This window comes from Triticum aestivum, chromosome 5A (assembly GCF_018294505.1).
Source record: "Triticum aestivum cultivar Chinese Spring chromosome 5A, IWGSC CS RefSeq v2.1, whole genome shotgun sequence".
Classification (NCBI taxonomy): domain Eukaryota; kingdom Viridiplantae; phylum Streptophyta; class Magnoliopsida; order Poales; family Poaceae; genus Triticum; species Triticum aestivum.
Window position 1 is genome coordinate 342233686 of NC_057806.1, and position 17741 is coordinate 342251426.

Genomic DNA, 17741 nt, shown 5'->3' on the forward strand with positions numbered 1-17741 from the left:
TAGGGTCTCTCCTTCTTTATGCTGGAGAAGCTGCAAGTCACTGGGCCGTCCTGGTTCTTGATGGCCGCCCGTGAAGGCGCCAATGAACTCATGGCACAGGTCAGCCCATAAGGAAATGGAGTTCTCCGGCAGGTGCATCAACTAAGACCTCACATTGGACTTGAGTGCCAAAGGGAAGTAGTTGGCGTACACCTTCTCATCTCTTCCCCCGACAGCTTGAATAGTGATGGTGTAGATGCTCAAGAACTCTGCCAGGTTCAGCCTCCCATCATACTTCTAGGGTATCTCTGGCTTGAACGTGCGAGCGATGGCCAACGGACTTGCCGCAGCTCACGAGTGAAGGCGGGGCACCCAACCTCGAAAGGCAGGCACCCTCCATCCTCGAGCGCGGGCTCGTTGACATAGGGGCCATCACACCCATTAGTCCGGCAGTGGTCGCCACGGTGTGGCTTGATGACAACTAGCACGCCTTCCCTCCGCCTGACCTCCAGGGCTCGCCGTTGGCCTGGACGTGCTCGAGGGTCGGAAGAAGCCATCGAGACATTGTCGGGTTCTTGATTTCGCGGCTCCCGCACATAATGCCGTGGTGGGGTCTACATAGTGGGGGTGGCCCCTTCCGTACGGCCACCAACGCGAGCCGTTGTCGTCGCCTGGGGAAGCTGTGGTGGGCCAGGTCGCTGTGAGCCCCCAGCATCAGTGAAGCCAATCAGACTCTGAATGGTGGCTCTCCATTCATCCATCTGATCGGCCGCCAGCGGGAACCTCAACAGCAGCTGGGCCCACGCCATGGCCTTCGTAGCGGTGCTTGGCATCGATGATGATGATGTAGACCGCATCATCGCCTAGTTTCCGATGGTGTCGGCGGCGACTGTGACATGCCCTCGCTGTTGTGAACCAGCCGCTTGGATGGCATGGTGACGCGGTAAAGGCGCTTGAGGGCCAGTGGCTCCATTGGGCACAGTGATTGGGTTAACCCGCTCCGGGGGAGGCGCACGCCCTATGGTCGCGCCCATGATAGGGGCGGCCGGAGGGTGGCGATTCACCCAGACCATTTGTCACCATTGTGGTTGTGCCATGGCGAGGAGAAGAGGTACAAACGGAATAACCCCCTCATTCGTACCTCGTGGAGCATGACCACTGGGATGCTGTTTATGCTACTCTTTTTCGGTGCCTCTCGCTCCCGCTTCGGCCATGGGGGAGGTGGTGACAACGCCGCCTACGCACACCGCGTCCCCCGCAACGCCCACATCCTTGTGCGCCTCCGCATTCCCAGCGGCGTCGGTGGCCGCGGCTGGCGGAGCCTTCGAGGTGGATGGGTGAGCAGCGGCACCGGGCTTCTTCTTCGGCGCCAAGGTCGATGGAGCTATCGATGATGAAAATGGTGATGAAGATGACGCGCTTCTCATGCTTTTGTGTTCGCGCAAGGGATCCCCCTACCCGGCGTGCCAGAGATGTTGTGGGAAACCACAGCCACCCATGGGACAAAGAATCCCTTTCTGGTTCGGCGGGGGGATGGCACATTGCACAAAGAGCGGAGGAGCGTGGAACAGCACTGCAGAGATCACACGGGCAATCTTTACCTAGGTCCGGGCTGCCGTGGGGCATAAAACCCTACTCTTGCTTTGGTGGGTTGATGGTGGAAAAATGGTGGTGAGCGCAACACGCTTGCCCGGCAGGGTTGCCTCGAGGCCAGAGCGGCTATGCGTGTATGAGTATGTGAGGGTGTGGATTAGCCACCCAAGCGACCAACCCTCTCTATGGTTGCCTTGGGCCTCCTTTGATAGATTAAGGGGTCACCACAGTGGAAAATCAATCTTTACGCACTGATTAGATAGCAAACAATGTTGTCATACCTAATTCTGCAGGCTGACAGGGCGCATTAAATGTGTCGCTCAACGTCACATCACAGCTCGCCCGGCAGGCCCTGCCGGGCTATTTTGCCAGCTTCGCGCCTGCTTGCTTGACACATCACAGGACGGGTGTCGCTTGGAGGTATTATCTGTAGGAGCTGGCTGCCATGTAGCAGATAGCAGCCACTTAGTCACCTTGGGGCTTGACACCGCACTGATTGATGACTTGGGTCATGATGAGGTGGTGCGGTCGAGCGGTTCTGCCTCCGTAAGCCCCGGCAGGCCTGCTGGGACGACCCGAATGCTTGCTTCCGGAGGTAACCCCATCCTTGGTAGGCTCGCCTGCCCGGCAAGGGAGGTTTTCCCCCTAGTGATATCTTGCTTCTATGGCTAGTCTTGGTCTTCTAGGTCTGCATGTTGGTCCTTCAAAGAGATGATCCCTTGTGCTTCAATCTGATCTTGGAGTTGTGATCTTATTCTCGTGCCTGTGCATAGTCTGCGCAACGGACCCAGGGTTTGTTGCACCGACAACCATCATCATAGGTGCTCCCTCTAACTTGGCACTGTTATATGTGGTTGCATGTTATGTATGATTTCTAGCTTGTATTGCTTCGAATTTTGTTGAATTCCATCTGCTTACTTTACACATTATACTTGTGAATAAGACATGTTTTCCTGTTTCTACAACATACAATATATTTCTATCACACCATGTTCTTACATCAAAGTACTACTGTTGTGTAACCTACAACAATCACTTATCATAGGACAAGTTTAACTTGGGAGTGTGATATAGGTTACATCTCACATTCTTTTCTAGCTTGTACTACTTCTAATTTGTTGAAATGGCAATTATGATGAGACAGTTTTAACTTGGTAGAGTGATATTCATTGCATCTTTCATATGGTGTCTAGATTTCATTGCTTCTAATTTGTTGAAATGCCTTATGCTTAGTTTACACATCATAGGTGTGAATATGCAATGTTGTCCTTTTCTCTTACACATTCAATCATCATATCATGAGGTCGCCTTACATTAAAGTAGTGATTGTCAGCCTCCTGCATCAATGTGTTATGAAAAGTGAATTTTTATTCATTTTTCTTGTGGGTTTGACTTGACAAGGCAATAAAATTAAGAAAGAGGAAGGAAAAAAATTAAGGCAAGAACTGATGGCGGTCTTCCGGCGAAACCGGCATCCCAGGTGCTTTCTCTAGCTTGGTAGTGTGATATTGTCTTGCATGTTGCATATGGTGTCTAGCTTGTATTTCTTGTAATTTGATTAAATTACTTCTGCTTAGTTTACACAAATAGTTATGAATATGCCATGCCATCCTGTTTTTCATACATATTCCATCCTCGTATCATGTGTTTGCCTTACATCAAGGTAGTGATTGTCAGTATCATGCATGAATGAGTCCTGAAGAGTGAATTTTATTGCTTTTTCTTGTCGGTTTTACTTGACGATACAAAATCAATAAAGCAGAAGGAAATTAGCAAGGCAGTGGATAAAGGTGCTCCTTCCAAACGAACAGCCTCTACATATTCCACTCCGCCATCCCCCCAACAAGATTTGGAAGACAACACATGCATAGACACTCAACGTAGTTGTGTTGATGATGAGCACATCTCCCCTTGTCCACCATTACAGGTGCTCCCTCTAACATGGTACTGTTATGTGTGGTTGCATGTTATGTATGATGTCTAGCTTGTATTGCTTCTAATTTTGTTGAATTCCATCTGCTTACTTTACACATTATACTTGTGAATAAAACACGTGTTCCTGTTTCTAGAACATACAATATATGTCTATCACACCATGTTCTTACATCAAAGTACTATTGTTGTGTAACCTGCAACAATCACTTTTCACAAGACACATTTAACTTGCGAGTCTGATATAGTTTACATCTCACATTATTTTATAGCTTGTACTACTAATTTGTTGAAATGGCACTAATGCCGAGACAAATTTAACTTGGTATACTGATATTCGTTGCGTCTTACATATGGTGTCTAGCTTTCATTGCTTCGAATTTGTTGAAATGCCTTCTACTTAGTTTACACATCATAGTTGTGAATATGCAATGGCACTAATGACGAGAGACATTTAACTTGGTAGTGTGATGTTGTTTGCATCTTGCATATGATTTATTTCTTGTACTGCTTCGCATTTGTTTAAATGCCAGTTATGACAAGACACTGTTAACTTGGTAGAGCGATATTTGTAGCATATTTCATATGGTGTCTACCTTCCATTGCATTGCTTCTAATTTATTGAAATGTCTTCTGCTTAGTTTACACATCATAGTTCTGATTATCTCATGTCGTCCTGTTTTTCGCACATATTACATCCTCCTATCATGCGGTTGTCTAAGATCAAAGTTTAGTTCGCTTGTATCACACATCAATTTGTTCCGAAGAGCTAAATTTTTATTCCTTTTTCTTGTCAGCTTGACTTGACATGGCATAGAGAAAGAGGAAAGAACAAAGAATGGCAGGGGATGGTGTTAGTACTCGGGACGCACGGAAACGGAAGCGGGAGAATAATGCCGATTCTACTGGTACTGATGGTGAAATAGAAGGTCAAAATCCACCAAAAAGATTGTACAAACACGGTATCCCATGCTACACCAGCTGCAAAACAATCCAAATAGAAACTAATAGCTGCCACCAAACAAGCAGCGACAGACCTAGTTGTTGCAACACCTTCCACAGTATCACGAGCTGCACAAGTTACTCGTTTGTCAACTCAGCTAGCAGCACATTCCCAACCTCCCTTGCCACCTGACACTACTTATGAAGCACTCTTGACGCAAGACGAGTTGGCAAGATCAAATGAACCTTGTGAGCTTCAACAGCAAGAAGGTAGTTGCTGGAGTCAAGTTACAGTTGCATGCTTATTTATATGTAGTCTCACAGTTTGATGTACACTAACACTTCCTATGTTCGTTGTTGGACTATCACCTAGGTGCAAGAGGAAACAGACATCAGGGATAATGCTGATATGCTAAGTAAATCTAGAGGAGGAAGAATGGAGATCCATTTTGAGGTAGGTTTAAAAAGGCCACGTGATGCTACAGAGTCTGCCAAGTTAGTATCAGAGGCAACAGTTGTCGTTAGGTGTCATGCATGTATCCTCTAAACATGGATTCAATACAGGAGTGACAAAGATGAAACCCAGTTCAACACCTTCCTCGACCATTTATCTGTAAGTATGATTATGTATGGAAATTAGTAATATCATCTTGCTCTGTCCCATACTTTCTAGGTTGCTGATAATGAGACTCCCATAATTTTCAACAGATGAGGTTCAAGTTAGATAGCCAAGATGATGCAACCAGACAAGCATGCACCCATGTTTTCAAGTCTGCTATGCGACAGTATTGGTATAACTTGAGGAAAACTCACTTTGAAGGCAAGGCTAACAGTGAACAGACAACAAGATCTCGTAGCTATATTGCACACTACGAGGCTCTTGTAATTAGTTGTTGTTTCACTCTTTTCGCTGTGCCATATTATCATATCAATATTGACTTGTTCCAAATGCAGAGGAAAGCCCGCAAGGACCAAAAAGTACCTGTCACACCAGCAAGACGAAGGGCAGTACACCAGTCAAAGTTGTTGTTGTAAGTGCTTGATCCTCATGCCTTTTAACTACTACTAACTCTGACTTGTGCACTGAACTGCACGGTTTGCAACCAATGTCTATTACTCTTTTCAATTTTATACACAATTGTCTTAGCGTATCATTGCACCTTACAAGGTTTAAAAGAGAGGAGTGATGTTTCTTTGATCTTGATCTGTAATCTAGTTCTTTGTTGGACTTGTCTACACAATGTTACAATTACATGTTTGTCTATTCTCAGTTGTTTTGTGATATGAATGATGTCATACTATGATTACCATATTATAAACTTCGTCTCTTTATCCTTAGTTGTCAATACAATGTGAAGAAATAGACAATACATTAGCCATGGTACATGGTCATATGTTTGGAACCTGGTTTTATTATGTACTTTGCAGTAAAATACAACTAATATTTTACACGAGTTCACCAGAATAAGTTCTGTATATAGACCAAAGCTATTTTGTTTGGTTTTGCTACCTCCTTAACATCTTCTGTTCTGGTACTACTAATGTAAAAACTCAACTTTTTAGTAGGCTATGGAACAAATGGTGGAACCGTCACCTTTTGAAGGTGACGAGGCAACTATAACCGCAATGTCACCTCTTGCTGCAGTGGGTCAGTACCTGTCCACTAACAGTGCCAAAAGCATGTTCCTGCATAATACTGGGTTGGTTGTTAACGCAATCTCATCCAAACTGCCTCATGATCAAGATATGCAAGCTCAAAACAATGTTATATCTGCGCTCCAGACACAAGTCCATTCCCTAACAGAAACCCTTTGTGAAACAAGGACAACCATTGTTCGATGTCGTCAAGATATGCATGGTTTTGAAACCAGACTATCAGACATTTGTTATGTTGTTCAGGAGCCTAGGAGAAATGAAGGCGAAGGTTATGGTACTCCATCACACAGTGCATCATGAAAATGTAACAGTCAGATCAAATGAACTGAGCTTCTGAACTTCTGATGGTGCATTTATCTGCCGGACTGTTAACTTTTATGCCAACCTTCCTTTTGTTTCATGGTTGTAATTTGTTTTGTTGCGATACAAAATTTGTTCTTAACATGCAGCCAGTGGCTCAAGAAAACAGCAAGCCATTTTTGTATAGTGTAGGGTGTTCCCTATAATTGCACTGGTGGCGAACTTTTGATGCCCAGTGGATGTAATCTGTGCAATCACCTTAATAGCCTAGTGTTAGTTTTTGGCTTATTTAAATCCCTAGTCTTCTTTTTCCTTAGTTTTCTAGTGGCCGCAACAACCGTGGGCCATATACGGACCGTGCTAACCTTGAGCCTGCTACGGGCCGTCGGATAAATGGGCCTCCAACGGGCCGTAGATTCAGTGGGCCTCGAGCCGTTAGATAAATGGGCCCACATGGGACATAAACGGGCACAATTGGTATTGGGCCAGCATGGTAATGGGTCATTAACAAGCTGGAAGACATCAAAGGCTTAATTCTATCATAGGCATAATGGGTCGTTAATGGGCCAGGATATAGGACGAGCTGGAAATGGTGCAATGGGTTAACATGCCACAAACGGGTCGATTCTAACCACATGTCAAATTTGGCCCATTAGGGGAATAGGACAGTAATGGGCTGGAAGTAATCGAGGGCCGGAAAGGAGCCCAAGAATGTATGGGCCATCAGTAGGCCGAAAGCTAACACGAGCTGGAAACAGCCCATGTGAATCATGGGCCGTTACTAGGCATAAAGAAATTTACTGTTTATTATGGGCCAGAGTCACCGCGTCCCATTAAAGGGCCAAAAGATACAAAAGGCCTCGTATGGGCCGAAAGACGTCGTGGGCCATGCATGGGCCGAAAATGAAATGGCCTAGTATTATACTGGATGGCCCACATGACTCTGTTGGGCCGATTTCTGGAACGCCATAACGGGCCGTGAGTTACTCGGCCGTAAAAAGGGTCTATATGCGAACAGACCGTTAACAGGCTTTTCATGGGCCAGCCCGCTAGCTCTTGACCAAGTCAAACGGGCCGACCTTTGTAAGCTAAATGGGCCAGCGTTGGGCCATCGCACGTGTCGACATATCATAGGCGCCTATCTGACCCAATGACGAGCTGACATGTGTTTCCTCCGGCCAGTGAGAATTTTACACGTGAAAAATCACCATTGGTCATCGCTGTTAACGGGTTACCGGATCCAAAACCGGACCCGATGCCTTAACGGCGACCCATTACAGTGGATGCCACGTGTCGGTTACCCTTGACGAAAGCACTTTGATGACGCGCCATTTATCGTCATGGAAGTGAACACTTCCATGATGATAATTTTGGTATTGTCATGGAACACTTCTACGACAGCACAAGTATTACTATCTTGATTCTGTCATAAAATCATCATGGATGTACATGCATGACAGAAAATGTGACCTACTGTGACAAACACGTATCATCACAGAAGTGTATTTTTTGTAGTGTCATTAGCAGAGAGCTCTGAGATTGAGATCTCCGGATTCGAGCAGTAAGAAAACAAAACAGGAAAAAAGAGGCAAGCGTGGAATCACCAGTCCACCAGTCAAGCCAGAATCTAGTGGATGCACCATTCCTAACCACAAACTTAACATGATAATGAAACACTCCAGACACTTTGACAAGGTCTTTCCTGAACTGGGAACCCTGAGAAGAAGATACGAACATAGGGTAGTTGGCACGGAAGTATTTAGCTTTGAGAAGGTCAAACCAGAGAGTCCCCGGGCCAACCATCATAACCCTCCACCACCATTTAACAATCAAACATGTGTTCATAACAACGGTTTTTAAGATGCCTAACCCCCAAGGTTTTTAGTTTTGCAAGTGATCTTCCATTTTACAATACGGTACTTACGCTTGTTATCGGAAACATTCAAGTAGAAAGCATTGATACGTCTCCAACATATCTATAATTTTTGATTGTTCCATGCTATTATATTATCAATCTTGGATGTTTTATAATCATTTTATAGTCATTTTATATCATTTTTTGGTACTAACCTATTGACATAGTGCCAAGTGTCAGTTCCTGTTTTTTCTGTGTTTTTTACATCGGAGAAAATCAATATCAGACGGAGTCCAAATGCCACAAAACTTTACGGAGATTTTTTATGGAGCAGAAGGAACATGTTGGGCCCTGGTTGCACCTGGGGGAGTCCTGAGGAGGGGACAACCCACCAGAGCACGCTAGGAGGCCCAGGCGCGCCCTCGTGGGTTGTTCCCACCTCGGGTGCCCCCCGAACCGCCTCTTTGCTCTGTAAATACCCCAAAAATACCAGAACCCTAGGGGAGTCGACGAAATATTCAACCAGCCGCCGCAGATTCCATAACCACCAGATCCAATCTAGACACCATCTCGGATGGGGTTCACCACCTCCATTGGTGCCTCTCCTATGATGCTGAGTAGTTCTTTGTAGACCTTCGGGTCCATAGTTAGTAGCTAGATGGCTTTATCTCTCTCGTTGAATTCTCAATACAATGGTCTCTTGCAGATCCATATGATGTAACTCTTTTTGCAGTGTGTTTGTTGGGATCTGATGAACTTTGATTTTATGATCAGTCATATCTTTTTGTATCCATGAAAGTTATTTGAGTTTCTTTGATATCTTATATGCATGATCTCTTATAGCCTCGCATTTCTTCTCCGATATTTGGGTTTTGTTTGGCCAACTTGATCTATTTATCTTGCAATGGGAAGAGGTGCCCGGTAGTGGGTTCGATCTTACGGTGCTTGATCCCAGTGACAGAAAGGGAACCACCACATATGTATCATTGCTACTAAGGATAAAAAGATGGGGTCGATATCTACGAAATAGATAAATGGATCTTTTCTACATCATGTCATCATTCTTATTGCATCACTCCATTTTTCCATGAACTTAATACACTAGATGCATGCTGGATAGCGGTTGATGTGTGGAGTAATAATAGTAGATGCAGGCAGGAGTCGGTCTACTAATCTTGGACGTGATGCCTATGTAATGATCATTGCCTGAATATCGTCATAATTATTTTAGGTTCTATCAATTTCCCAACAGTAATTTGTTTACCCACCGTTTGCTATCTTTCTCGAGAGAAGCCACTAGTGAAACCTATGGCCCCCGGGTCTTCTTTCTCATATATTTGCTTGTGATCTACTTTTCTTTTGCATTTTTATTCAGATCTATTAAACCAAAAATCCAAAAATCCTTTGCTGCACTTTATTTTATTTATGATCTATTATTTCAATCTACTACAAATTGCTGGCATCGTTACCCGAAAGGGATTGACAACCCCTTTAACACGTCGGGTTGCAAGGTGTTGTTATTTGTGTGCAGGTGTTGTTTACGTTGTGTTGCTTGGTTCTCCTACTGGTTCGATAACCTTGGTTTCATCACTAAGGGAAATACCTACCTTCGTTGTGCTACATCATCCCTTCCTCTTTGGGGAAACACCGACGTAGTCCTAGCAGACAGGAGCTTTCTGGCGCTATAGACAGGGAGCAATCAAGCACCTCTATGCTTATAAAAACCGTCATGAGTACCCTAAGAGAGGCGGTAGAAGCCCATAGTGAACATGGGGAGGGAGGATAAACACCCATTGATAAGACACACCTTCCCAGCTGAGTTGTTATACCTGACACAACATGGAATGACACGATTTCCCACTTTGTTGAAAAGGGGTTTAAATTCTATGGCACGATGGGGAGAGATAGATAGGCCCATGTACTTGAAAGGGAAGGAGCCTAGCTTGCAATTCAAAAGATGAGATATCTGGAGGGCTTCAACCTCAAACACACCAGTGACAATGACCTCATTTTTGAAGAAATTAATTTTAAGCCCTGACAAGGCTTCAAAATAGAGAAAGATAAATTTTAGATAAGCAATACATGCATAGTTAAGTTCCACCATAATGATGGTGTAATCAGCATACTGGAGGTGCGAGATACCGCGGGGCAGAAGATGGGAAATAACAGGGGAGATATGACCCGCAGAAATAGCCCGATCCAAAAGACACGAGAGGGTGTCAACCACAAAGTTGAACAGGAGGGGAGAGAAAGGGTCCCATTGCCTCAGGCCCCTACCATTGGCAAAGAACTTGCTGATAACACCATTGACTACCACAAAGCATGCCCCCTAGAAACTAGTTGCATAACACGATGGACATAAGCATCGTCAAAATCCCAACTAACAGTCATATGCTTTTTCAGAGTCAAGCTTCAATATTACGGCATGGGAGCCTCTGATCCTGAGGTCATGCACAACCTCATGGAGACAAAGAACACCATCAAGGATAAAACATCCTTTCACGAAAGCAGATCGTGTGGGACTAAGAATACGATAGCGACGGGAGAAAGGCGAGACGCAAAGCCTTTGGCCAGGAACTTAGCAAAATTATTAATAAGAGCGATAGGTCGAAACTGGGAGATCACCTCCGCACCCTTCACCTAAGAATGAGGGAAAGGATAGCATAATTCAACCTTGAATAATAGAACAAACCAGGTCACGCAACACCAGCCAGAATTTTTGGAAAATAAAATAGAATAGCCATCAGGACTAGAGGCAAAATTCATATTGGCGGAGGAGATGGACACCTCGATCTCCTCCACTGAGAGAGGGAGCATGAGGGCAGTATTCTCCTCCCTGGAGACATAAAGGTGCTGATCCCGGAAGGAAGGCGAGAGAGAGAAGCCAGAAGTAGGCCTAACTGCCAGCAAGGAAGCAAAAAAAATTGTGCGCGTGATCAATGGTAAGGCTAGGACCAGAGTCTCGCACGTCATCAATTAAAAGACTGTCTATCGAGCACTGCAAACGTCTACCATTGGCGATCGTGAAAAATACGCAGTAGGCGAGTCACCTTTCATGGTCCAGATGATCAAGCCACATTGTTTCCAGTATGCCTCAGCCTAACGATGAAGCTACATAAGAGCATCCTCGAGGTCATAATGTTGCTGTCAAGCCAAGGCGGACAACCCAACAGGTCAAGCTTAAGCTTGCGCGCCTCAGCCACCCTATTGTGGCCCCAGCCCTTAAGGAATTTGTGAAGATGGTAGGAGCAATAGTGCCAGTCATCCATCGGCCCGAACGACCTAACCCTTGAGGCCATTAACAAGGAAATCTTCCTACAAGCAAGATAAAAAAAACCGTCAACCAATAGCCAAGAGGCATAGAATTGAAACCTACAAGCAACAGAAAACTGGATGAACACTGAGATCCAACAAAAAGGGGGGAGTGGTCAGACCCAACATGCGGCAAAGCCGAAAGAAATACCTGCGGGAACAATAAATCCCAGGGGTGAGACATAAACACACAATTCAAAATCGATCGAACTAGGTTAATCTGATGATTGGACCATGTAGCCCCAGACCTAGGGATCTCACGAAGTGCACAATCCGCAATGAAACCATTAAAAGCATCCGACATAGGCCATGAAAAAATAGATGAGTTTTTTCAGTAGGAGCCTGCAATAAGTTAAAATCCCCACCAATAAGAAGCGGGATATTACAAGAATCAATTTTTGTCGTGAGTTCATGCAGGACTGAGAGAGAGAGAGAGACAGAGATCAGCAGGGCCATAAACCACCAAGATATTCCATAGAACATTAAGGCTCTTATGATGGAGCACTGATGTCTACTAAACAACTTTCTTCTTGTAGACGTTGTTGGGCCTCCAAGTGCAGAGGTTTGTAGGACAGTAGCAAATTTCCCTCAAGTGGATGACCTAAGGTTTATCTATCCGTGGGAGGCGTAGGACGAAGATGGTCTCTCTCAAACAACCCTGCAACCAAATAGCAAAGAGTCTCTTGTGTCCCCAACACACCCAATACAATGGTAAATTGTATAGGTGCACTAGTTCGGCGAAGAGATGGTGATACAAGTGCAATATGGATGGTAGATATAGGTTTTTGTAATCTCAAAATCTAAAAACAGCAAGGTAACTAATGATAAAAGTGAGCGCAAACGGTATTGCAATGCGTTCAAACAAGGCCTAGGGTTCATACTTTCAATAGTGCAAGTTCTCTCAACAAGGATAACATAGTTAGATCATATAACGCTAGATCATATAACAATCCCTCAACACGCAACAAAGAGTCACTCCAAAGTCACTAATAACAGAGAACAAACGAAGAGATTATTGTAGGGTATGAAACCACCTCAAAGTTATTCTTTCTGATCGATCTATTCAAGAGTCCGTAGTAAAATAACACGAAGCTATTATTTCCGTTCGATCTATCCTAGAGTTCGTACTAGAATAACACCTTAAGACACAAATCAACCAAAACCCTAATGTCACTTAGATACTCCAATGTCACCTCAAGTACTCGCGGGTATGATTATACGATATGCATCACACAATCTCAGATTCATCTATTCAACCAACACAAAGAACTTCAAAGAGTGCCCCAAAGTTTCTACCGGAGAGTCAAGACGAAAACGTGTGCCAACCCCTATGCATAAGTTCACAAGGTCACGGAACTCGCAAGTTGATCACCAAAACATACATCAAGTGGATCACGTGAATATCCCATTGTCACCATAGATAAGGACATGCAAGACATACATCAAGTGTTAATCCTTAAAGACTCACTCTGATAAGATAACTTCAAAGGGAAAACTCAATCCATTACAAGAGAGTAGAGGGGGAGAAACAAAATAAGATCCAACTATAATAGCAAAGCTCGTGATACATCAAGATCGTGCCGAATAAAGAACACGAGAGAGAGAGAGAGAGAGAGAGAGAGAGATCAAACACATAGCTACTGGTACATACCCTCAGCCCCGAGGGTGAACTACTCCCTCCTTGTCATGGAGAGCGCCAGGATGATGAAGATGGCCACCGGTGATGGATCCCCCCTCCGGTAGGGTGCCGGAACGGGGTCCCGATTGGTTTTTGGTGGCTACAGAGGCTTGTGGCGGCGGAACTCCTGATCTAGGTTATTTTCTGGAGGTTTCTGTATTTATAGGGATTCTTGGCGTAGGTCTCACGTCAGGGGGGTCTCCGAGTCGTCCATGAGATAGGGGGACGCGCCCAGGGGTATGGCACGCCCTCCACCCTCGTGGATGGCTCGGGACTCTTCTGGCCCAACTCTTTTACTTCGGGGGCTTCTTTTGGTCCACAAAAAATCATCAAAATCGGCACGTCAAGTGGACTCCGTTTGGTATTCGTTTTCTATAAAACTCAAAAAAAAGGAAAAAATAGAAACTGGCACTGGGCTCTAGGTTAATAGGTTAGTCCCAAATACCATATAAAATAGCATATAAATGCATATAAAACATCCTAGTTGGATAATATAATAGCATGGAACAATCAAAAATTATAGATACGTTGGAGACGTATCAAGCATCCCCATGCTTAATTCCTACTCGTCCTCGAGTAGGTAAATGATAAAAAACAGAATTTTTGATGTGGAATGCTATCTAACATATTTTTCAATGTAATTTTATTTATTATGGCATCAATGTTCAGATCCGAAAGATTCAAGACAAAAGTTTAATATTAACATAAAAATAATAATACTTCAAGCATACTAACCAAACAATTAGGTCTTCTCAAAATAGCATAGCCAAAGAAAGCTCATCCCTACAAAATCATATAGTTTGTCTATGCTTCATCTTCGTCACACAAAATGCTCCAATCATGCACAACCCCGATGACAAGCCAAGCAATTGTTTCATACTTTAGTATTCTCAAACTTTTTCAACTTTCACGCAATATATGAGCGCGAGCCATGGACATAGCACTATATGTGGAATAGAATGGTGGTTGTGGAGAAGACAAAAAAGAGGAAGATAGTCTCACATCAACTAGGCGTATCAATGGGCTATGGAGATGCCCGTCAATAGATATCGATGTGCGTGAGTAGGGATTGCCATGCAATGGATGCACTAGAGCTATAAGTGTATGAAATCTCAACAAAAGAAACTAAGTGGGTGTGCATACAACTTGCTTGCTCACGAAGACCTAGGGCAATTTGAGGAAGCCCATCATTGGAATATACAAGCCAAGTTCTACAATGAAAAATTCCCACTAGTATATGAAAGTGACAACATTGGAGACTCTCTATCATGAAGATCATTGTGCTACTTTGAAGCACAAGTGTGGTAAAAGGATAGTAGCATTGCCCCTTCTCTATTTTCTCTCATTTTTTATTTGGGCCTTTCTCACTTATTTTGGCCTCTTTTTTCGTCCGGAGTCTCATCCCGACTTGTGGGGGAATCATAGTCTCCATCATCCTTTACTCACTGGGACAATGCTCTAAAAAGGAAGATCATCACACTTTCATTTACTTACAACTCAAGAATTACAACTCAATACTTAGAACAAAATATGACTCTACGTGAATGCCTCCAGCGGTATACCGGCATGTGCAATGAATCAAGAGTGACATGTATGAAAGAATTATGAAGGGTGGCTTTGCCACAAATACGATGTCAACTACATGATCATGCAAAGCAATTTGACAATTATGGAGCGTGTCATAATAAATGGAACAGTGGAAAGTTGCATGGCAATATATCTCATAAAGGCTATGGAAATGCCATAATAGGTAGGTATGGTGGCTGTTTTGAGGAAGGTAAATGATGGGTTTATGGTACCGGTGAAAGTTGCGCGGCACAAGAGAGGCTAGCAATGGTGGAAGGGTGAGAGTGTGTATAATCCATGGACTCAACATTAGTCATAAAGAACTCACATACTTATTGCAAAAATCTAGAAGTCATCAAAACCAAGCACTACACGCATGCTCCTAGGGGTATAGATTGGTAGGAAAAGACCATCGATCGTCCCCGACCGCCACTCATAAGGAAGGCAATCAAAGAAACACCTCATGCTTCAAATTTGTCACACAACGGTTACCATACGTGCATGCTATGGGACTTGCAAACCTCAACACAAGTATTTATCAATTTCACAATTACTCAACTAGCACGACTCTAATATCACCATCTTCATATCTCAAAATAATCATCAAGTATCAAACTTCTCATAGTATTCAATGCACTCTATATGAAAGTTTTTATTGTACCCATCTTGAATGCCCATCATATTAGGACTAATCTTATAACCAAAGAAAATTACGATGTTGTTCTAAAAGACTCTCAAAATATATAAGTGAACCATGAGAGTTCATTAATTTCTTCAAAATAAAACCATAGTTGTTCTCTAAAAGATATAAGTGAAGCACTAGAGCAAACGACAAACTACTCTGAAAGATATAAGTGAAGATCAATGAGTAGTTGAATAATTATGCAACTATGTGAAGACTCTCAAACATTTAATAATTTCAGATCTTGGTACTTTATTCAAACAGCAATCAAAACAAAAGAAAATAAAATGATGCTCCAAACAAAACACATATCATGTGGTGAATAAAAATATAGCCTCAAGTAAAGTTACCGATGAACGAAGACGAAAGCGGGGATGCCATCCGGGGCATCCCCAAGCTTAGGCTCTTCGTTATCCTTGAATATTACCTTGGGGTGCCTTGGGAATCCCCAAGCTTAGGCTCTTGCCACTCCTTATTTTATAGTCCATTGAATCTTTACCCAAAACTTGAAAACTTCACAACACAAAACTTAACAGAAAACTTGTAAGCTCCGTTAGCATAAGAAAATAAATCACCACATAGGTACTGTTGTGAACTCATTCTAAATTCATATTGGTGTGATATCTACTGTATTCCAACTTCTCATGGTTCATACCTCCGATACTACTCATAGATTCATCAAAATAAGCAAACAACACAATGAAAGCAGAATCTGTCAAAAACAGAACAGTCTGTAGTAATATGGAGATTTAGAATACTTATGTAACTCCAAAAATTCTGAAAAATTAGGAAGACCAGGATAAAAAGTATATTGATCTACTGAAGTTGGATTTGGTATTTTATCGCTCTCTTGTAAAAAATAATAATTATTTTCGTGAGCGCATACTTTCTGTTTTTCAGCAGGATCAAATCAACTATCACCATAGATCATCCCAAAGGTCTTACTTGGCACTTTATTGAAACAAAAGCTATAAAACATGATTACTACAGTAGCTTAATCATGTGAACACACAAAAACAGTAGGAGTAAATATTTGGTTGTCTCCCAACAAGCACTTTTCTTTAATGCCTTTATAGCTAGGCATGATGATGACAATGATGCTCACATAAAAGATAGGAATTGAAACATAAAGAGAGCATCATGAAGAATATAACTAGCACATTTAAGCCTAACCCACTTCATATTCATAGGGATTTTGTGAGCAAACAACTTGTGGGAACAAGAATCAACTTGCATAGGAAAGTAAAACAAGGATAACTTCAAGATTTTCAACACATAGAGAGGAAAGTTGATATTATTGCAATATGTAAAAGCATATGTTCCTCTCTCATAATAATTTTCAGTAGAATCATGAATTAATTCAACAATATAACCATCACATAAAGCATTCTTTTCATGATCTACAAGCATAGAATTTTTATTACTCTCCACATAAGCAAATTTCTTCTCATGAATAGTAGTGGGAGCAAACTCAACAAAATAACTATCATGTGAGGCATAATCCAATTGAAAGTTAAAATCATGATGACAAGTTTCATGGATATCATTATTCTTTATAGCATATGTGTCATCACAATAATCATCATAGATAGGAGGGATCCTTTCATCATATTAATTTTGCTCATCAAAACTTGGGGGACAAAAAATATCATCTTCATCAAACATAGCATCCCCAAGCTTGTGGCTTTGAATATCATTAGCATCATGGGTGTTCAAAGAATTCATACTAATAACATTGCAATCATGCTCATCATCCAAAGATTTAGTGCCAAACATTTTAATACATTCTTCTTCTAACACTTTGTCACAATTATCGGAATCCTTATTTTCACGAAAGACATTAAAAAGATGAAGCATATGAGGCAACATTAATTCCATTTTTTGTAATTTACTTTTATAGACTAAACTAGTGATGAAACAAGAAACTAAAAGATTCGATTGCAAGATCTAAAGATATACCTTCAAGTGCTAACCTCCTCGGCAACGGCGCCAGAAAAGATCTTGATGTCTACTACACAACCTTCTTCTTGTAGACGTTGTTGGGCCTCCAAGTGCAGAGATTTGTCGGACAGTAGCAAATTTCCCTCAAGTGGATAACCTAAGGTTTATCAATCCGTGGGAGGCGTAGGATGAAGATGGTCTCTCTCAAACAACCCTGCAACCAAATAACAAAGAGTCTCTTGTGTCCCAACACACCCAATACAATGGTAAATTGTATAGGTGCACTAGTTTGGCGAAGAGATGCT